Source organism: Anser cygnoides, chromosome 7 (assembly GCF_040182565.1).
Source record: "Anser cygnoides isolate HZ-2024a breed goose chromosome 7, Taihu_goose_T2T_genome, whole genome shotgun sequence".
NCBI classification, from domain to species: domain Eukaryota; kingdom Metazoa; phylum Chordata; class Aves; order Anseriformes; family Anatidae; genus Anser; species Anser cygnoides.
The window spans coordinates 34,124,735-34,146,480 of record NC_089879.1 but is presented as its reverse complement, the minus strand read 5'-3'; the positions used below and the strand labels follow the sequence as shown (position 1 = coordinate 34,146,480).

Genomic DNA, 21,746 nt, shown 5'->3' with positions numbered 1-21,746 from the left:
GAGAAGCTGAAAACTGAGGTTTCCATGTGACGATGGGACATTTGAGAGCTGGCTGTAGGAAAAATTCCTGTTATTGCAGGAGACATGATCAAATCGCCAGGGCTGGCAGCCCTGCTGTGCTGCCTCTCCCTCCTGTTCTCAGCCTCCACAGCCCGTGCTGCGTGTGCTGCTTGTCTCTTTTACTGTATTGATTTTTACAATGTAATCTACTCAGAGCAAGGGTTTTGTCTATTATGCGTTTGTAATGCACCACACATGCATTACTATAGAAATAATCTGATACAAAGTGCCTGGGATTTCAAACATCCAGTGTTTCATAGCCAAAACATTTGGCCAAGAAATAAACCTTCTGTTTTTGTGCTCCCTCTGCTGGATCTGTACGCGCAGGAATTGCTGGCTGTGCCTGGAGCTGCGGGCTCCCCTCTCTTCCCCAGCTCGCACCCCAGCAGCTTTGCTATCCTGTGCTGTTTGGTGGATGCTTGCACGAAGTGTTTGACTCTTCCCCGAGCGCTCTCGATCAGCTGCATCACGGGTTGCGAACCGGGAATCGATGAGAAATTGAGGCAGTGTGCTGCACCACAGCAAGGCTGTGGTTTGACGCCAGGCAAGGTTGTTGATGCTGGTTTTACGGTGTTTGCAGTTGTCTCCTCTTCCCCCACCCATCTATTCTCATTTTCAAGGCATAGCCCCCTACCCCCAAACTATGCCAGTGTGACTGGCTTGAGCATCTTCCTAGAAATAGTTTGAGAGAACTGATCGGGCATTCAGAAAGCTGATTTTTTTCCATAGGCTGAATGCAATTCAGACCAAACCCCTGCTCAGCATGCTGGCAGGGCTGGGGGCTGGCATGAGGGCCCAGGAACAGGCAGGGGCGATGGTCTGGCCCCTGAGCAGGTTGTGGAGTGAAAGCGTGGAGCAGATGCTGGTGGGGACCATGCCAGGGAAGCTTGGACCTGATTTTCAAAAGGGGTGGGTGGTCTGCGGTGTGAATTCACCGAAATGTTAATGGGATAGCCCTTTTCAGAGGTGCTTTATAAAACAAAACAGGAATTGTGGTGCCAGTTCTGCAGATGGAGGAACTAAAGCACAAAAGAGTGGAGTGAAGCGTTGGCTTCGTATTTCACAGCGGTGCAGTTTAAGCTGGTTTAAGCAGCCTCTGATCTACCCTCTGCCATCACGGCTGAGCACTCCTGCCCTCGTGCCCGTTCCCTGCGCTGAGTTGGCACAGCTGTTTATGAGACAGCATGCTGAAGGAAATAAGCTCCCTGATCCAGCTAACCGTGCAGCTGCACAACTGCAGGCTTGGAAGCGAGCGTCCAGGAGGGAGAAGTGAGAGGCAGAGTTGAAGCTGCCAAGCAAACGCTGCAGCCTGACTTGCTGAGGTCCCGTCCCGTCACGCCAGCAGAGCCTGGGATGGTACCCAGCTCCTGGGGTGGGTGGAACAAAAGTTTATCCTTTGGCGGGAGGAATGAAGTTAGATAAATAATTAATTCAGACTTAATTAAAGACCTAGTCTGCGTTAGTTGAGAAAGTCATGTTAACACGTACTAAATCTGAATCAATTAGCATGTTTCCCCTGGCTTGTATAAGCAGAACAAAAGCACTGGGGAAAACTTCTGGATGAGAATAAATATGTTCTGGGGGAAAACAGTCACAGTTCAATGAGGCCTTAAAAGCCAATCATTCACCCAGGGTGCCTGTCAATGTGTAACTTTTCTAGAATTGCCATTTGTTGCGGGACGAGAACAGCAGAGTTCCCATCTGACGCAGATTGTCCCTTGGTGGCACTGTACATACCAGTGATGGGATGACTGTTTCTAGCATATGTTTTTCAGATATGTTTTTATTCATTTTGAATTATCAGTGAGGAGGGTAAATAAGATTGCGTAACAAATGTTACTGCAAGTAACAAGTTGCGTGAAAAACTCGAAGTTTTTCTGCTTTGTTGTTGGTCACCTGTGACTTTTGCATCACACGAGGTGTTATCCAAGTGCCTGCTTCCATTGCTGGTCATTGTGGAGGTTCTGCACTGGCCACGAGTTGCACATTATTTTTTTCCACCAGACTTGTTTTTTCCTGTTCAGTGAAAAATTCTTTTGCGTGGAAGTTACTTGGAATTTATTCAAAAGAGAAGCAAAATGTACTCATCGTGTTCCTTTCTTCAGTATGTGCTGAGTTTTAGAGCCTAGCAGCGTAAGCCTGTAAGGACACCTTGTCTGACTGCTGAAACAGCATGTAACAAAATACACAGTGCCCGTAAACATTCTGCAGTCTCCCTTTACAGTATTTCTTTATAATTAAAAAGCATTTCCTAGAAGTTGTGGTGCTGTGCCAGTGTAATCCATAAGCTTACTTTGTTTTGCTACAGTCAGGGTGGTGTTTTTGAGGTATTTTGGTGTATCCATTTAAGCAGAGTTAGGGGGGTTGTTTATTTTTTTAATGGCACTTAGCCCGTAGCAGTCGGTGAGTGCCTGTATAAAGAGAATGGAAGAGACTTCAGGATGACTCTTAACTGAGAAGAAAGAAAAAAAAAGACCATTGTTGGTAAACTTTGGTTTAAGCCTCAACAGAATCCTACTATCTTTTCTTCATCTCATTTTTATGGACAAGAAAACCTGTAAGACTTAAACTGCTGAAGTGATTCTCCGGAGTTTGGGGTGGCTGGAACTGTGGACCAAGTCTCAGATCTGGTGCTCCAGACTTGTTCCTGGGACTCCTAAATGTCCTTCATTTATCTCAGGTCTGCGCAGTGAGCTTTTTCAAATGCTACCGTGTCACTCAGGAGAACGGAAGTATGATGTGCCTGTGCTTTTATTGCAGGAAACTGGATCTTGTTATGTGAGGGCATTGAGGAAACGTTCCCCAGCTACCGAGAGGAAGAAAGGCCGGTGGGGAATACTCAGGTAGGAAGGCTTTACGGACCAGTAGGCAGTAAGAAATACTTGGGGGCCTTCAGTCTTTTTCCAGATGCTGCTTCATGCTTTATGCTTTAACGACTGATCTGGTCACTATCAAAGTTTATTTGTTGCTTTAAGAAGCAGTCCTGTTTGGTCAATTGATTGCAACAACAAAACACTGCAAGCAAAGCCCTCAGCATAAACATTCCTCGGGCTATCCCTGGTACAGCTATTGATCGTGATACAGAATACAAACAAATTACTCTTTGCATGAGCCATTTGAGCTATAAAACACAGCAATAATATGTTCTACTTGCTGCCAATAAATGTGCATTTATAATAAACAAAGGAGAAATCCCTGAGTAGAAATGAACAGTAGTTTCAATAACTTGTTCAATATCTCATGTCCAGCTGTTGTACAGAATGAAAAAGCAGATAGTAGATGCTCTGCATATTTTGTCCTCCCCCCTGTCTTTTGCTAACTTGTTCTGCTGGTGTTTTTTTTGTTCAAGATATCTAAAGTATTTTGTAAAGCAATAGGTAGTCTCATTTTGCCTTATTTCCAGTGCTGTTCAGAGCTTTTCAAATATTTGGTCGACATCTTAATTGTTTTGTGGACCAGCTGCCTTTCCTTACACTATCATGTGGCTCATCTCCTTTTTTACTCTTAATCACATCCCCGTGGCATTTCCTTGTATTGGCAAATATCATTAAAGAAACTTTCATGTATTTGTAGTTGTTTTGAATGCAGCTGAAATGGGAGGGAGGAGTTGGTACCTTTGTGACCATCACCACCAGGGATGCCTGGACGATAACTGAATCCGTTTCCAAAAGTATAAAGCTAATGATCATCAGAGCATAGATTTTTTTTTTTAATCTGCTGTACCATGCTCGTATAATCCTCCTCCCCTTCATCCATATTTTCAGTGCTGCACTTTGATGAGCTACAGACAGTTGACCCGAAGGCATTTCTTGATGAACATCTCTGTCTGCTCTCAGCCTTGAAAAACTCAACCTTTTCAAGAGCTGCATGGGAGAAAAATGTGTAAGACTAATATTTATAGGCTGAAAGAGAGGGGAGAGGAAAGAATCAAGTGTAAAACTTGCTTCCAGCAGAAATGCCATCCCTCTTTTACCTCTGGTAATGAGAAGCGTTTCTGACATGGCTACTAAAGCGAGTTAGTGGTGTGTGCCTGCCATTTGCTGTGCTTTTATACTGCAGAACTGTTTTCCTTTTTGTATGGCATTGCTTTGTTCTATTTTGTTTTAAGACAAAACAAATATTTCAACTGATACCCAACTATTACATTATGATTCATCCATACTCCTACATGTTAAATGATTAGTTCCAAGTACTTACACGATTGTTTGCAAAAATGGAAGGTTGTTATTCAAGCTCACGTTATAAGTACTTTTTTGTAACATTTAGTAAAGCTCATATGCATAAATCCTTTCATTAATAGCTCTAACTAAAATCATACTGGAAGATTAGAAGGAGGAAGGTTTTTAACTGTGCCGTATTTTGCACTGGGAAAAGATCTTGGCAATATTGAGAAATACAATAGTACTGATTGTAACAGGAGATTTGGAGGACATGGCAAATGTTTTTAGTGGTGCCTTAAAGAGTATGTTGTATTTTATGCCTAGTGAATATAGGTTTAATTCTTTGGTCTTTTATTATAAAAATAACATGTGCAGTCATAGAAACGCAAAAAACATCAAAAAAAAGAGAGAAAACACCCTGTTTTAAAACTGGGTACTTGAAAGAATCTGCTAAAGGTTTCTCTAGACTTGGATCCTGGTTTAAAAAAGTAAAACTAAAACTCACTTCTCTATTCCATGAAGAAACTCGGGAAGTAAGTTCCTTGCTGTGCCTTGGGGTCACATGGCCTCACTGCTGTAGAGCTGGAATGTTTGCCATGGTATTTCCGGAGGCTTCATAAACACACAGAAAGAACAGGGACTTCAGGAAGATTTTTTTTTTATTTTCCTTTTTTTTTTTTTTTTTGGCAGACTAAATGTATTACAGTATAGGTGTGTTTTTTTTAGGAATCCAGAAGTTTTTATCAGATCAGTCCAATTAATTTTAATAATTCCTATTAGTAAATTCCTATCAAATAATAACCAATTTCTAAAGAAAAAAAAGTTAAGATACCTGGTGCTTTTTTTATTTTCTTGCTGCATTTCTTACTTAATGTAATTCCTGGCAACCTAAATATTAAGCCTAACTCCACTGTTTAGGTGGTCTTAATGGTTTACTTTTGGCATGTGTCACTGTGAGTGGCATTCTGTAATCTGACTTGATAGCTGTCATCTTGCAAACTGGAATAATGCAAACAAAAGATGATCACTCAAACAAGGTTACAGTGAAGAGCTATTTCCTAAGTCCTCCTGCTGCAGTGTAGAATCCCCAAGTCAAATTAGAAAAGCAGTGAATTAGTTCTGGCTCCTGGGATATGAGGGTTAAGATTATGCAAACCTGTTCTTTCTAATTGTAGGAATAGTACAGGCTCCTTTTGAGACTTTGCAAACACCAACTCAAGCTGGGATGGATTGCGAGAAGCTCTGTATTAGCCTGTAATGTCATGGATGTGGCAGGTCTTAGAGGCAAGGCAGGCTGAAGCAGACCCTGCAGTGCCTCCTGCACTCCTGGGTTGAAAGAGATGCATCTTCCTCTTCCTCCTCCCCCTCCTGCCTTTCCCCTTCCAGACAAGCTGCGCTGCTTGTTGAACAAGAGCAGAGAATGGATGCATTTTAAAAATAACCCTGCAAAAATGAGCAGGGAAGGGGAGGATGAGTGGAGTATTTTTAGCCTAACCAACTGAATTCACTACACAGTGCCTTAACGCTGCCCTAACACTGCTAGGGAGGAGTGGAGAGAGGCAGTGTGATGGAGTTGATAAGAAGTGGCCAGAGGCAGGACCTGCTTATTCCAGCTGTTTCACCGAGAAAATGGCCAGAGCAGCGTGGCTGTGTATTGCAGGGGCCACTCAGTGCACGCTCAGCGGACATCTTATGACAGTATCAATATGGCTTTGTTGCTGAGTCAGGTTAGTAATTGCACCAGAAGTTACAGAAAGGTGGCACACAGATTGTCACAGAGCTAGGAAGCAGAGTGGTTTTGTTGGTGGTGCTAGTGGTGTGTTTGTTTTTTTTTTTTCCATATTCTTCCCCTGAAGTGGCACACCAAGGAGCAGCCTGGGTAGATCGGGGATGGGACAAGAGCCTGGGTGCAGCACGTGGACAGGACTTCCTTGCTCCTTCGTCCTCTATCCTACCAAACTTTTTGAAGCCAATCTTTAGGACTTTAGTGACTGATTGTTAAGGGTATTGCCATGGTGTGGAAGTGTAGCATCATTTACCTTATTAAAATAAGATTTCTGTTTTGTTTGAATATAACGTGTGATGTCTGGTTGCTACTAGTACAGTGCTGGCTGACTCCTGCTGCTATCTCTGCATGTCTCAGTGGACACTGAGGAAGCAACACAAATGTTGGACAACAGCAGAAAACAAAGAAGGGAGATGAGCAAAACAGTGAATCGAATGGTGGGAATGTCTTTGGGTAGGAAGAAGAAAGAATAAGGCAAAGATGTGCCAGGAAATAAGGCTGGAGGTGTGAGGAAGGGAAATCAGCCCCTAGAAACAGCTTTGCTGACAGAAATAGCTGTAAGAAAAAATGGATATTTTCCCTCCTTAAAGGTGGGAAGAACCAGTTAAGGCAGCTGTAGTGATAATTTTGGAAGTGCTCCCATGCTGTAAGGGTAGGTAGGTGGGGTACAGCAATCGCTGTCTGAGCCCCTTCTGTTCGCGCTTCTGCTATTTCAAATGTCTGGAGCCAGGCCGAGGCCTGCTCAGGGTCGGAGGGCAGCCGGCTGAACCGTTCGTGTTCCCACTGCCGTGTCCATGGTGAGGTGGGGAGTGCAGAGTCCTTTTTTTCCCCAGTGCTTACAGGTAGAAAAATCTTGGTTGCTGTGACATAAAAATCGTACCACGGTCATTGGCCAAGTCTTCTGGATGGGTGTTGTCAGTGGCTGTAGGCACCGCTCTGCAGGTAGAGCAGTCGAGTGAGTGGGAACAGCGTGGAGCTGAGTAGCCCCGAAGGCACTGGGCCTGCTGTATGTGAGGAGAAACATGCTGTTTCAACAAGCCGCTTAACTGAGAAATTCCGGAGCACTGGTATTTATCTTCTGTAAAAGCAAGACGTGATTCAAAAGCAAACTGTCTTTTAAGTTAGGTGCTTTCTGCTTGTCTGTGCTTTTTCTAAGTGAACATGCAGAAATGGAGAGAAATACCCAAGAAATCTCATTCAGTGTAATGGAGTAAAATGCTAGTTATGTCTGAGTTTCTTCCTGATGTTGTCTCCAGTGCTTTGATAGTTAGTAAAACGCTGTAGCACTGTAGCAAATTTTAGGTGAAAAAGGGACACAAATGTACCTCATAAGTTAATGGAAACAGTGTACAAGCACTTAATTTTTTTTGGAGATGTTCCAGTGTTTTGTTTTGTTCCTTAGTGGATCTCGCTGGTTTGTGAGTTCTATGCCCTTGTAAGTGCAAAGAATTTTTCCAGTTAATTATGTGGTGATAATATGTATATCTGAATAGTGCTTTCCATGCCATTGGGTTTTGTCCTTTGTCACCTAGGAATTCCCAAGTCTTTGTCATGAAACTTTGTTTAGGCAGGCCAAAGGGAATCAGGATGGAAACTTGTGCTCAAAAGCTCCATATTCTTAATTGCCTTTGACAGTGGGAAGACATCACTTCAGCACAGTGAAAAGCAACCAAAATAAAATATATTTTTAATGAAGGTTTCTCTATCTGGACGAATTGACCTGTATTTTAACCAGTATTGGTTAAAAATGAAAGAACCTTCTTGCAAACACATTGTGATTTATCCTGGTTTTACTCTGTCTAAACAAAGAGCCATGTACTTATATCCAGTATAGACGAGCCTTTTAGTATGAGGTACTTCTTTTAGCAGAGGTCTTTGGATTTTTTTTTTTATTATTATTATTACTTTTTAATAGATTGCATTACTTTGAAGGGAGACTAAATAGAATCAGTATGGAAATGTTCTATTTATCATGTGACTGCACTGGAGATTGCTAGAACTCTTTTATGGTGATATGGACAAGATCCTTACAGCCTTATGAAGGATGCTAGCTTGCATTCTTGTGTAAAGACGTACTTCCAAAAGAAATAATATGCTGATTGAATATTTATTTTTGTTCAATATAAAAATATTTGTAGCTAACTAGCAATTATTTTACTTCTCCGCCCACCCTTTTCCCCTTAATCTTGTTTATCTCCTCAGTGTGTTCTTCCAGCAATTGGAAATGTGTTCTTCTGGGGTGTTCTAGATCAACTGCTGTAGCAGCCAAAAATCTGCATCTTTTCACTAAAAGCATACATAGAGAAGGGAATTGATGGGTTAATTTGACGTGTATAGCTTATGCATATGTATATTATATATGTGTATGCATAAGTTGTGACTCTCCAGAACTGAGTCTGAAATTAATTACTTGAAAATAATGGATTTTATATATTTCTAAATGGCTAGCCAATTTTCAATAAGTTGAACTGATCTGCAACAGTAATACTGTTGAGAATTTTTCAATGTATTTCATATTGAAAAGTACTTAACTGAATTTAAATTCCTCTATTTAATCTTACTTGAAGTTAGAAAATTCAAGGTACAACTGTTTTTTTCACACATTTCATTAAGCCCTGCTATTTCTGATAGTATAACTTTCCTTTTGAGGCCTTCAAGTGGGAAGAGAGAAATGTTTTTCCTTCTCAAGACAAAAGAACAATATGAGTGTAATCTTACTTCTCAGTTTTTCCTTTGTCTATAGCTAAGTCCATCTCTTAACCTGGTATGATTAATTCTGCCTGATTTGTCAGTGTTTTTAGAAGTTTATGAAAGGATGGGGAAAAGGAAAGAAAAAATCCTTTCAAGCACCTATCAATGATTCAAATGCTCTCTTGAATCCTGAAGATACCTATGACTGAAATCTAGGTATTGGCATGTGTGAAATGCCGGCAGGTGTGTAGCCCAAACTGATGTTCAGGTCAATGTACTTAAACTACCTGTACTCTGCTGAGAAAATATAGTTTGCACTACAGATCCAACAAAGGCTTTTCAAAGACAAGATACTGAGCTAGCAAACCATGGAAAGCTTCTGTGTGCGGAAAGTAGATTAAAATCTCACAAGTGAAAATAAACCTCTTTCAGCTTTAGGATGTGAATACGCAAAAGAGCCTGTCTGCAGCTCCACGTGGGATCTCTTCTCGCCCACTTCTACCTGTCCCATACAGCAGAAAGCTTAAGCAAGTGAGAACTAAAAATACTGCTTTGTACGTAGGGTAAGAGAAAGAAGAAAACAGGCATGAACAACACCTTTCAAAGATACTGAGTGTTTGTCACAGCAGCAGTCTGGTGGCAGGGAGTTCAACAATATAATTACACGTTGAATAAGAAGGTATTTCCTTTTGTTGCCTTTGAATGTGGCACTTCTTTAATTCAACGGAATTTCCTCTTGTTTATGTGCTCTCTTACTGGGTGGGCAGAAGCTCACCAAGTAACTTCTATTGGCTGGTTTCTGTTTAATATAGTTTTGCAATGACTGTTTTATTAATATCCTTTTAAAAGTAAACATTCCCAGTCTCTCCAGGCTCTTTTCTTACAATGTGTTTTTTTTATCAATTTATTTTCCTTTGATGATAATTTTCATTGCTGCCCTTTGATTTTTGTCTCATTTTCCTCTGAACTCATAACTTTCTCTCATAAACTAGTGCCAACCACTAGATTACAACTGCTCCTTTATTATAAACTGTGGGAGAAGAAGAACTCTTATTTTTCAGGTCCCAATTAGGGGACCTGAAATCCATCTGCCCTGGATCTGATGTGAGCCGATAAGCTAGAGGTGGAATGCTCGTGATTCCCATTGTCAGTTTTTAGAGTCATGCAGTATTTTGCTCTCCCTTTCCCTTGGCATTTCTGGTGCCTTTGTCCTGTCTATCTGATGCCTAATACCTACCTGGTACCTTTTTTTCTCATGCTGCCTCTGAAGTTCTCACCTGGAGATCCCTGTTCCATCCATTTGCACTCAGCCCTCATAGGCCTCGAACTTTTGTCCCATTGGTTTGCATTTAAAGCGTTTTGGAGTTCATGTAGAGGGAAGCAGATAGACCTTGCAGTGGAGAGGTGTACCCCAAGACAGCGTGTACCTACACCGTGTCTTGTGAGCAGATGCCAGCTTGATCTGCTCATCTTCAGCTGGCCACATGCTGTATGGAGCCAAACCAGAAGTCCCGCATCCATCGTTAGCATTGTGTTGAGCCTGAGTTAATAAGCTCGGTCTCTTGGCAGGATGTGTTAGATCAGGCTTACTGCTGTGCTAATTGTGCTTACACAGCTTCCAGTTTGGAGCTGGCTCATTTACAGCTGGCTTGGATGGTGGCCAAGAAGGCTGGCCTCTGCCTGCAATATGCCATGTAGACATACACATATCCAGCACTTGAAAGTGTCTGTCAATAGCAGGAAATTATATTCTGAGGGAGGGGAAAATCTTTGGCCTGGCTACATGCGTAAATAAGGGCAATATTAATGAATGAGGAAGTAGGTAACAGTTTTAATAAGGAAAAGGGTTAATTATTCCAAATGTAGACTTAAAACCACAAGTTCTTTTTGGTCCCTATATTTGGCCCCATCTTGTTCCTCATTTACCACTTCTTTTACAATATTTCTTGGGAACATTTCCCAGGCTTAAGGCATTTGGCTGTAGAAGGAGTGAACAGCCTGGTGCTCTAGCTGGGAAAGGCTAATCTAACCACAAGGACAAAATTTCAGAGAAGAGAAGTCTGCCTTTGCTTTTTAAGTCCATCCTTTGTTTTTGTCTATCTCTCCCCTACTTCCTGTGTTTGCAAATGAACTTGTACATGGGTTATAATGAAGTGTCAAGGATCTGCTCATCTTAGGATTGATGTGCTGCAGTTACTTAAATGTATAAAATGCTTGCTAGCAACAGGAATTACGTAGGAAAAAAATAAAAAACCAACAACAAGGCAGTGCAGTAAAAAAGCGAAGTTTGTTTACTTAGGTTTGGAAAACTAGAACTCAGCATGACTTGAAAGCCACATCCTTGGCTGGCATAGATTGATTTCATCGGTTACCAGCAGTTGTGTTGTTTACTTCAGCAAGAATTTGTCTCCTCAAATATTATCTTCTGTCTGTGGAGCAGTGTGGTGGCCGAAGGGAACACGTAAGTGCCTATGTATGTACATCTAGAGAAAACTGGACTAGGCTGTCCTTTTATCGTGAAATAATACAATGGTGCATTAGCACATCGCTATGAGTGCTCTTAACATTTAAGCCCATTTTTCCTCAAATTATTTTGTTGGTCACAAGCATCCGTGCACCAGTGCATTAATTTGCTTGGTAGTTTAGAGGCCACTTCTCCAGTTGAGCAACCCTCAAAAGACAGTACCAACCTTTTAGTTCTGAAATTGCTGTTATTAGAACAACTGGGAGAATGTATCTCTGTAAAGACAGAGTTGAATAATGATTTAGCTCCCAGAATTAATTTGAAATTTCAGCAGCATTAAGTAATATTTTAGTGGCAGTATAATCCTGTACATTACATATTAACTCCACGGACTGTACTGCCAGTGGAAGTGCACTGCAGTATTTAAGTGACGCTGTAACACCACGGTATTATATTCAGGTCATTAGGGAGCATTTTACAGGATTTAAGTTATCTGGCAAAATGTCAAGGGTGAATCATATAATCTGTGTTTCTTTGCATCTCCAAATACATAAATTAGGGGTTTTCTTTTTTATAAAAAGAAAGAAAATATTACACCTAACTACAGTGTTCCTATTCTGTCTCAGTCTGCTGTATCACCTGTGCACCGCTTGCACTGTCAACAATGCTGAGAGAGCAACCGAAAGAAAGGGGAATAATAGATCTAGATGGCTCAGCTGGTTGGTGATGTAAGTGGAGAAAACATTGTACTGAGTTTTTTTTCTGTATGAATCTAAGCAATTGATAGATAAGCATAAAACTGAGTATTTGGCTTTTGTGGCAGGCATCAGCAGGTGTCCAGAATGATGGGAAATGCTGAGATCTAAGATGTATGTTTTCCAGAGCAGATGCCTAATGCTAACCTTTCGAAAAGGCAGGGGCACTCTTCTGCAATTGAATGCACCAAGGGAGGTAGACACCTATCTCTTCTTTGTACCCTAGAAACTCATTATAAAATCATGTGTGTGGCCCATCAGAACTATTTTGGTACCTCTTTTCAAATGTACTCATCGTTCAGACAGCTACAGTTGACTTTAGAGGGAGAGATGAGGCTGTGAAAAGCATGCGTTCTCAGCAGCCCATTGCTGCCTCTGGCAGAAGTTCCTGCCATTTAGATCTGCCAGCTAGATGGTTCATACGATTATTCCATGAACCATTAGGGACAAACTGAGCCGGGTTAGTTTAAACATGTAAATAGTAGCTTTGGTTCATTCCTTCTTCAAGAAACAGATGATCATCACAGAAGTAGCCCAGCTGGCTAGTAGAAAATAAATTTAACCATGTGACTCTTTCTTGTCTTTCCTTCACTGAGTTTTAACTACAACTTTTGGGATAATGATGCTTGGAACAAATGAAAATAATAGCAGCAACAACAACAAAAGGTTCAGCTAAGGCAAGTTAAGAGGAAGTAACATCTAACTTCTAATGGTGGAAATGGCAACGGTGAGCTGCTGTTTGGTCAGGGGCTGATAAAACTTTTCAACCAGCAGAGTCACAGTCGTGTGAATAGGATGTATGGCTGTGCCCTTTCTGTGCTCAGAATGGTGGGGGGGGAGAAATAAAACAGCAACAGTTAGCTTATTTGAACAGTTTGTTTTCCTCTAGCCTAGAGTACTGGCCAAGTTCCTCTGTGGTAATTCCTGTTATCTTCTTGCTGCACTGTGTGTGATGGGAATTTCTTAGAAAAATCCCAGGGACAAGAGGTGTGTTTGGCTGCTGTGTGCCAGTGCTCTAATGCAGTGCTGAAGGTATTGGAATTGATTTTTATGAGTCTTCCTTCCAAAAATAGCTTTAACTTCTCTGTTAGGGAATGTTGCAAGGCTCATTTGTAGAGAAGCAGTGGCTGTGCACATGAAGAAATTACCTTACTTGGCTGACCTGTTGCCAGAGGAGGTTGTGGAGGCAGACCAGCAGGTTAAGCATGGCTATGGTCTACAGGTCCACAGATACTGAAGGAGGCAGATATTCTCATCTGTGTAACAACAGTGGATGCTGGGGAGTAAATGAGACATAAACCACAGGTAGTGGTTTTTGTGCCCTGCCCGTCATCCTTGGAGACAGAATCCTGAGCTAGGTGGATTACTGGGTTAACCCTGTATCGCATGTGTGATGTTCCCATGGCATTCAGTATGTAAGAATACTTAAAATACTATCCATACTGAATTTTAAGTTACATCCAGAACGACAGAGGCACAGGGTGTTCTTTTTCGGTCTTGTACTTTTTTGCATGAGTAAAAACTAAACTTTCATGTTAATCGTTTTGGGGGTTTAAAACATCTACTTTCACAAAAGATAAAGTTTCTGTAAAAATATTGTGGACTGCTGTCTCTGATGTTGCTTTGGGTTTGCGTTTTTATTTTAAGATGTACACCAAAACCCAAGTCTGCCCCACCATTTCTGGTGGGTGGCAAATCAAAGTCAGTGGGATTTCATGAAAATTTCATGGTGTAGACAAGGAACTCTCCAGAGAGTGGTTCTCCACTGATCTGTGCAGTTACTAATGACTCCTATGAGCTGTCATTTTAAGGTAAAAATAGAAAATGTAAAATATTGATTACATAGGCAAGTACAAGAAACATACAGCTGTATACTAGCTCTCTAGAAACATGTAGATAAAAATAGATGTAAATCACACTTTTCCTGTTAGTACAACACAAGTAATTGTGTTGCTATTGAGGAAATATGTCATAGGGCCATGGGCTTGTGTTTTGTTGAGTGAACTTTATTCCAGCTATATTGTTAAAGAAAGCAACACTGGAAATCTTCTGAGACTCCTTTTCCTATATTAGGGGCATGCGCTTGTTATCATGGTGCTGCAGTAGCGAGTAATACCGTGAAGTTGAGACTGGGCTAGATCTTTGCTGTTCCATCAAATGCATATTCTAAACCAGGTGTTTACTGTAGGCCCTACACACTAGAAATGAACAGTGGCCTTGACAGTTCATGTTACTGTGCCACTTTTACTGCCTTTTCAATATATTTGCTGGGGCTGTAACACTTTTTTTTGCACTTAGGTTTATATAATTCCACCTTTCTCAACCAAAACAATCTTGATGATTTCTTTGATGGTACCTGGCTAAAGCCTGTTTTCCTCCCAGCTTACTGGAGGCAAACATCTGGGTTACAGGCTTCAGCATCCTTGCCCATGTCGTTGCATCCATTGTGACTTTTCAGTTTGAACCGTTGCCAGCTGATTTTGCCCAGAAACTTGTCAAACCAACTTGCGTCTAGCTTTTTATAAGGACTGGTGAGAGAGATATCAAGATAGTAGGATTGTTTGCATAATCCACATATTTTATAAGATGGTGTGTATATAATAAGCTCTGAGTAATTATATAATAGGGTAGTCATCCAGCCAATGATTACGTTCCTTAGTAGGGAACCTCAGTAATAGCTCTGGCATAAATAGAACTTTTTTTTTTTTTTTTGATAGTCATTACAGAATGGCTTTAACTAGTAACAGTGTTTATCTGAAATTGAACTCAAGTTTACTTTCCAGTTCTTTATGGAACAAAGGTTCTTTACTCAGAATAAACTTTAATGATGAATTTGAGGGTATTCTAAAAATAGGGTCCACTGTGGAGCTTCATTACAGTGCTCATTCCCTTCCTCAACAGTGTGATGCATGGATATGTATATTAGTCTCAAATAGTGCTTTATTAAAGAGTCTGAATAACCAATAAAAAATGTGGTTCCTAATCTGGTAACATTATAGGTTCATACATGAAAACAGGGAATTGACCAAACTTGCTCATTTTGTTGCATCAAGGGAGTTGAATTTCTGAAAACAGATCAGTGGACTGGAATCCGTTTTGATATTAGTCAGTAATATAGCTGTGACAACATACAGCACTGGGAGGGCTGTCTTTGTCTTCCATGGCTGGTAAAATCATTTCTGTGCATACAAATATATGTACAACCAAGTTTGCAACTGATACTTTTTTTGGCCACACACAAAGCACGTTATCATTCTGAAGCTTCAGGCTAAATGTGTGAGCCCAGGTGTTGTATTTCTAATGTCCTTTGCATGAAATGTGAAATAATTGCTCAATTGTAGAGACTGTACGTATATTTATGAAATGCGAAATACAGGCATGCTCTCTTATTTCAAAAGTCTTAGGAAAATATGTGTGTGGTGAGGCCACACCATCTTCAGAACAAACTTCTTGTGTTCTTGAATTGTAGATATCTCAATCTTTAAAACTGGAGCAAATGGCAGAATACCTTAAATACCTTTGTATGAGTTTAAGTGATTTCACTCCTATTAAATATACATTGGACTTACTGCTACTAGCATGTGCTGAATGCATTTTCGTGAAGTAAGTGCTTCTCTTAAGTTTCTGTGCTGTGGAACAGTGGCCTCCCTACCGAGAGGGGAATAAACATGTGGGTATAGCAATTGGTTAAGTAAATGAAGCAAGTGAATTGTGGATAAATAAAAGTAAGTGGCAAAGAGATAATAGAGGGAAAGCAAAAAGCGCTCCTTTGCAAAGAGCAATAGACAATGGCCACCTCTCCAAGATGGTGCCAAACCCCCAGAAGAATCAAAGGCTTCATTCTTACTGGAGAGACTGAAAGAAGGTCGAGTTCAAAAGTAGCTTTGGGTCAAAAAGGAGGGAGGAGAGGGAGATGGTTCAATCACTGAGATGAGTAACTTCAGTTAATGTTTAAGTGACTGAGATGTCATTGAGAGAGCTGCTGCTTAGGAAGAGACCTGCCTGGCTTATATTTTCAGTATGGAGCTGCATGAAATCAATATCTGAAATAGGCTGCGCCAGGTGCAGGTTGTCATTATACCCTATTTACCGGTCCTTATTGATCCTCTACTTCCATGTGTGTGACGCTGGGTCTTCTGAGGCCACATGCCTTGGTTGTCTTGTGGCAATAAGCCAAGCCATTCTTATAAATCCTTCCTAATGAATTATAGGGGAAAAAAAGCTATACTCTTCCTTAACTGGTTAGGTCTTTTAGGAGGATAGTCAAGACTCTTGTGCAATTTAACCCTGGTATTTCTGTGAGGTAAACTGTGTCTTCACTTAGAAAGCTATAAGTTGGCATGAATGCTGAACGTATGCCATAAGCCATATTGCCACTGTATCACCTTCAAGTCATGACTGAACTTTTTTTTGTAGTGCATGGATGCAAGTGGTCTCAAGTCTAACTGTACAGAAAACTGAAGTTAAAACAAGCTTTTATAAGTGAAGGAGTTGTTCTGACAAAAATTCTGTTTTCTTTGGATGTATGATTATATTGGTTTCATTGCAAATTTTTACACTGTTCCTCTGACTTTACCAGTTTCCTCACGTGAGGAATAAAGACTGAATAAAAGCCTGGGAAACTTGCAAGAAATGCGTATCCTTGAGGTAAATGTCAGAGTGATGGCTCTTGGGACTAGATGTTATGTAAGGATTTTTTTTCATACAACATGACCAGCTAGAAAATATCTGTTTCCAGCTGTGCCTTGCTATTATACTGTTCAACTCTGATCTGCAAATTCTCTGGTGGGAGTAAAAGGGTAATTTGTTTTCTGTGCCATTACTTTTGGCTCCCTCAGCTCTGCCTGCCAGAGTGCTAGTGAAGTGGCACCAGCTCTGGTTGTAGGCCGTAACTAGCGGCGTACCCCAGGGGTCGATGCTGGCTCTACTACTGTTGAGCATCTCCGTCAATGATCACGGTGACAGGGCACGTTCGCTGAGGGTACAGAACTGGGAAGAGTGGCTCATACACCAGGGGCTTTGCTGTCATTCAGAGGGACCGCACAGGCTGGAGAAATTCAGCCAAGAGAAATGCCAAGTCCTGAACCTGGGGGGGAGCAGCCCCAGACAACACTGGTTTGTGGTGGGGGCCACCCAGCTGGGAAGCAGCTTGGTGGAAAAGGGCCTAGTGGACACTAAGTTGAACATGAGCCTTCCAGCCCCAGCCATTTGGTGGTTCTGTAACTCTGGCCACACTTTCAACGAGGTGGTTTCTCATGTACCTGTTCTGAGGAAAACAATTGATTTTTACCTTGTCCATGTATACTTTTTTAGTGAGCTTGGACTTGGTAATTTCAAAAATTACCACAGAATGAGATCTGAAGGAAATCGCATGGTGAGCATCATGAGGCCAATACCATTGCTGTAAGTTAATGTAGGTAGTACGGCCTGGAAAAAACATGCCTGGGTGGTAAATTGTGAAGCATTTGTAGCAGTAGAATGGCTTAATGTTGCTGAGAGTCCTTTCCTGTATTTATTAAAAATAAAAATGACGGTGGGCGTAATCTCAGAGACATGTACGAGTGTTTTCAGCAGATAGTCTCTGGATTTAGAAAAAAAAATAAGGTTTAATATGCTAAGGAGGAAGGGTTTATTAAATTTTTAAAAAACTTTTAGACATGTTGAGTCCCTGATAATCTCAGCAGCAGATACCTGTGGTTAGGTTGTTGAGGAAGTGTCTTCTATAGGCATCTCAATATTTTAACCATAGTTTTTCAAAAACATTGTGAGGCGTAATGCTATTGAATGAGATGCCAGAGTCTGAAAAGCCCCACTCAATAAACTGATATGTTGTTCAGGAAATTGATGATATATCAAAAGATGTTTCTTCAGATAGCAATCACTGGTATAGCTTCCCAGAATGAATGTGAAATTCGAACACAGAGAAGCCTGTGTCTGCTTATAATGGTGCTGGTTTTGTGCGCAGAGTTCTGGGTTTATGTGGAGAGGGGTCTGACCCATGACAAAACCGATGAAAGCTGTTTCAGCCAGCAGTACTTCTTGTGACCTTAAGCATTCCTTTGTTCGAGTGTGAGATTAATTCAATGAACATTTGATAGTGTTTTGTTTTTAATGATCAAATATACTGGATGAAAGCAGGTCTTGCAGTTAAAAGATGAGGTATATATTTAACTGAAGCATATTCTCCCAAACAGGAATAGAATTATGAATGTATGTCCTCTTATCAAATCTTTGTGCACAGAGCATAGAAGGCAACATCCATGGTGGCTTTTTTATTTACTTATTGATTCATTTGGAATAGCAGAATGTTTTCTTTAATCTGTTTTAATGGTTAATCCATAATTTGATAATTAATCTGGAATTTTTCGTCTGCCCTCAAAGCTGTGGGAATGAAGCAGTGCCCACTGGTGACAAACTGGTTATCCTGCGTTCAAGTCACTCAGTAGAAGGAACGCCAAGGTACAGGACTGGGTTTTGTCGTGGTGTGATGGATTGTACCTGCATCTCTTAAAAATAAGTGTGCCTAGGTTAGTTCTGTTAAAGTTACTGTCGTAAGGGGCAGTAATCTGAGTGGAACCACAGCAGTGCTTGCAGAGGCGGGTTGTATGTGTCCCCTTGGGTGGGATCAGCTGTGGGCACAGCTTCTGAACCTGGGAGATCCACCAGGAAATGGGAAAGCTTCAGGGTGAGTGAAGTTCAGGTTCTGGAAGGTGGGCAGGTGTTGTTTGGTCAGTCGGTCTGTTGGTGTTTTACAGGCCTCTGGAGGTGACCTTTGTATTCAGTGTGGTGAGTAGCATAAGTGAGCATTGCAGGCCCGCACTGAGCCACTGCTTAAGTGACCAAACACATAAATGAGCTGAGCGGCTGCACTGACCAGCTTTTTCACAAACTGGCGTAATTCCATCTCATTCCACTTTCCTATCTAATAAAGTAAGTGATCTTTGTTCGCACATGGATGTCTTGGAGTCGTCACTTATTTATCTTCATGACTGCATGTGAGAAAGGGTTTGGTTTTCCCTGTTTTACGGGAGACAGACAGGGCATGAATTGACTTGTAGTCTGTGTGTGTGCTATCTTACAGTGCTTGGCGGAACGATTGCGTCTTAAAGCTTTTCAAAAGCTATGAGGAAGGGGGCTTGTCGTTATGTTTTGCTTTATGTTTAGAGGATTTGAGAGCAAACCGCTGCAGTCATCTGACAGCAGAGAATTTTGCCTTTGCTCACTTTGTTTAATCTCTAAAAGTCCTTATCAAAAATCATTACTGTTTCAAAGTCTCATGAAGGTGTAAGAGTCTTGTGCCTACTGAAGGAAGCCCAAAGCAGTTAATTTGTTGTTTCTTTTCAAGGCAAGGTGCAATGTGTCTTTTGTGTAGCCAGCCTTGGCAATGCTTTCCCCTCCCCAACTTCTTTGTCCCCCTTCTTCCCTTCCCCCGCCTCCCCAATTATTTTTCCAGAGCCCTTGGCTTGCTGCTTCTGGGGCAGCAGCAGCAGCTGCTAGTGCTGTCCTGTAATTCTTCCATCCCGGTCACAGGGGACTGGAAGAGAGAAGACGGTCTGTCTCAGCAGCAGTCCACCAGCTGCTGCTACAATGCATAATGCGTAAATTTGCAAAATACAGCTTTTAATTTTGCTTTGCAGTCAGAATGAAAAACTAGAACACACCACCACTGCCATCATTGATTGATTAATAGAAATCTACGTCCTCTGCTCCTTGGTTCAGACTTAGACCAAAAGTACTGGAAGTGGCTAAAAATAAAAGGTAAGAATCTTGACAGACTTTAAAACTGATGGAGTAATTAACAATACAGTGTTGTATATGTATGCTTGAGAATACACTGTAGGAAAAAATCTGTTGAGTAACACAAAATATTCGACTACATCAGAGTATAAAATTATGCTTATGGTCCTATTACTTTCTGAAGTGTGCAGATAAGCAGGGTTTCTTTGTTCAAGTGTCAGTGAATGAGGGAGTTGTACATATTCTAGCATAAGCAATTTTCCTGAAAATATATATTGAACTACATTTTTCAGTTTGGGGGCTTTCTTTTGAGGGATCAGAGGGAGGAGGAAGGAGAGTAGGGAGCATAGTTGCTATTCATTGTCTGCTAGCCATGAGGTTAGAGCATCAACAATGGTTTGTTCTGTGCCCAGTTGTGCACTCCGAGTAAGGAAGCAGCACACAGAAAAGGTAAGCAATCCCCAAACTACCCTTATAAACGGGTTTTTAACCTCTTTAAGTGTGTATTCAAGAATGACCAAATCTCCTTGTTAGACTATTCGAGAATCAGCCAAAACATGGCCTGAATTTGTGACAGAACTGGTATTCACTGAACAGTTTGACTCAGTGTGTAGTTCAGAAGACCTGAACTATAAAACACTATTCATCCATAAAAATAATTCATGTGGTTGTGGTGCGCATTATTGGCCAAAGAAAGACTGCTGTGTGTAGAGCTGAGAGAACTAATTTTATCACAAGTCAGTTTTGCAACCAATATCCCTAGAGACCATGTTGCCTTCTTTGTTTTTCTTTAAGTGCTCTGAAGTCCTTTGTTGTAGAAGCTGTACGGGAGCTGCAGTGCACGGAGGCTGGCACAGGAACTTTTCTGTGCCAAGTTGTTACAGGGAGCATGAGATGATCTGCATCCAGGCTTCCTTGCTGGTGGAGGAGCTGGTGGCAGCTGGCTGTCTACTTTTCTCAGTTGGTTTCATTGGGATCAAGGGACTCGGAGAAGCCAGCTGCCATGTTGGCATGCCTGCTAGAGGTTGTGCGTGAGGGACGGTGGTGATGGTGTTGGCTGTAGGCTGCTGCCCTCCAGCAGGCACCACGGAATAAACCCAAATGCTGAGCAATCACTGATCTCGTTTTGACAATGTGTCCACATTTTAACTATTCTGCTGAACAGCTGCGAGTATGCTAGCGTGTGGATTGTACATTTTGCTACTAATTAGTATACGGTGGGTCCAAACCAAAGCTTCTAGTGCAAATTCGCCTGGATTTGTGTGGGAGCAGATCTGGGCCTTGCCTTTGTGGAACAAGCTAAATCGACTAGTAATGGCATGGTGTAATCTTGTGCCGATTCCCAAAATCACCTGTCCTCATTTTTGCATGTTTGATGTGATGCTAATGTCAACAATCTGAAGTGATAGCATAAAGAAACTCTAATCTCATGACATATTACTCCCAATAAATACATTGTACAGACATGCTCGCAGAAATAAACTCAATCTAGATCTGTCTTTGGGACTCCAAAGAAAAAATACAATTAAAATAGTTTAAAGAATCAACAAAGCATACTGTGTGCATGTGTGTGCAGCTATTATCTAAAATTTGTTGGATTTTTTTTAGTCTATGAAAACTACAGCCCCAAGTGTACACTGTGCCTTCCAGCTCCAGGGCAAATACAGTAAGAAGAGATTTATTATGTGGTGACCCATTATACAGGCACCTGAGAGGTAAGAGAAAGGAAGAGGAATGTTTTGCCCTGAAGTCCTTCCAGATTATTTTTTTTAAATAAACATGGTATGCTCAACTATTTGTATAAAAGTGGTGTTCAGTGGTCTCACTTAATTGAGGAGGGAAGTCAAATCCAGTGAAGTGCAGACGGCTTGTGTAGTTCAAGTGCAGTGTTTTGGTTATACTGCCCACACATTTGCAGAGAGAGAAGATAGAAATGAAAACAAGTAAGAGAGACTGTGTTCAGAAATATTCACAGTAGAATACTTGGAAACACTGCTTTAGCTAGAGTTCATAATATTGCATATTACTAGTTTTTCAAAGTACCAAAAATTAACTATTAGAAACAATCTGAGCTTTAGACCTTAAAGGAAGAC

The 21,746-nt window shown here is 41.2% G+C and overlaps 1 protein-coding gene across 14 annotated transcripts in view; it reads left to right on the top strand.

Moving 5' to 3' along the window:
• Positions 1 to 21,746, top strand: part of ZMIZ1 (zinc finger MIZ-type containing 1) — a 352,884-nt gene that overhangs the window by 118,689 nt on the left and 212,449 nt on the right. For 9 of the 14 annotated variants that reach the window (XR_010832874.1, XM_048074827.2, XM_067000623.1 and 6 more), the window contains one exon: positions 2,821 to 2,903. The exons of 2 other annotated variants lie outside the window; for them this stretch is intronic. The gene's annotated coding sequence lies outside the window, so the exon portion shown is untranslated. Of the gene's footprint in view, positions 1 to 2,820; positions 2,904 to 19,553; positions 19,675 to 21,746 lie in introns of all 14 variants that reach the window. 3 more of the 14 variants (XM_067000626.1, XM_067000624.1, XM_067000627.1) reach the window with 2 other exon arrangements.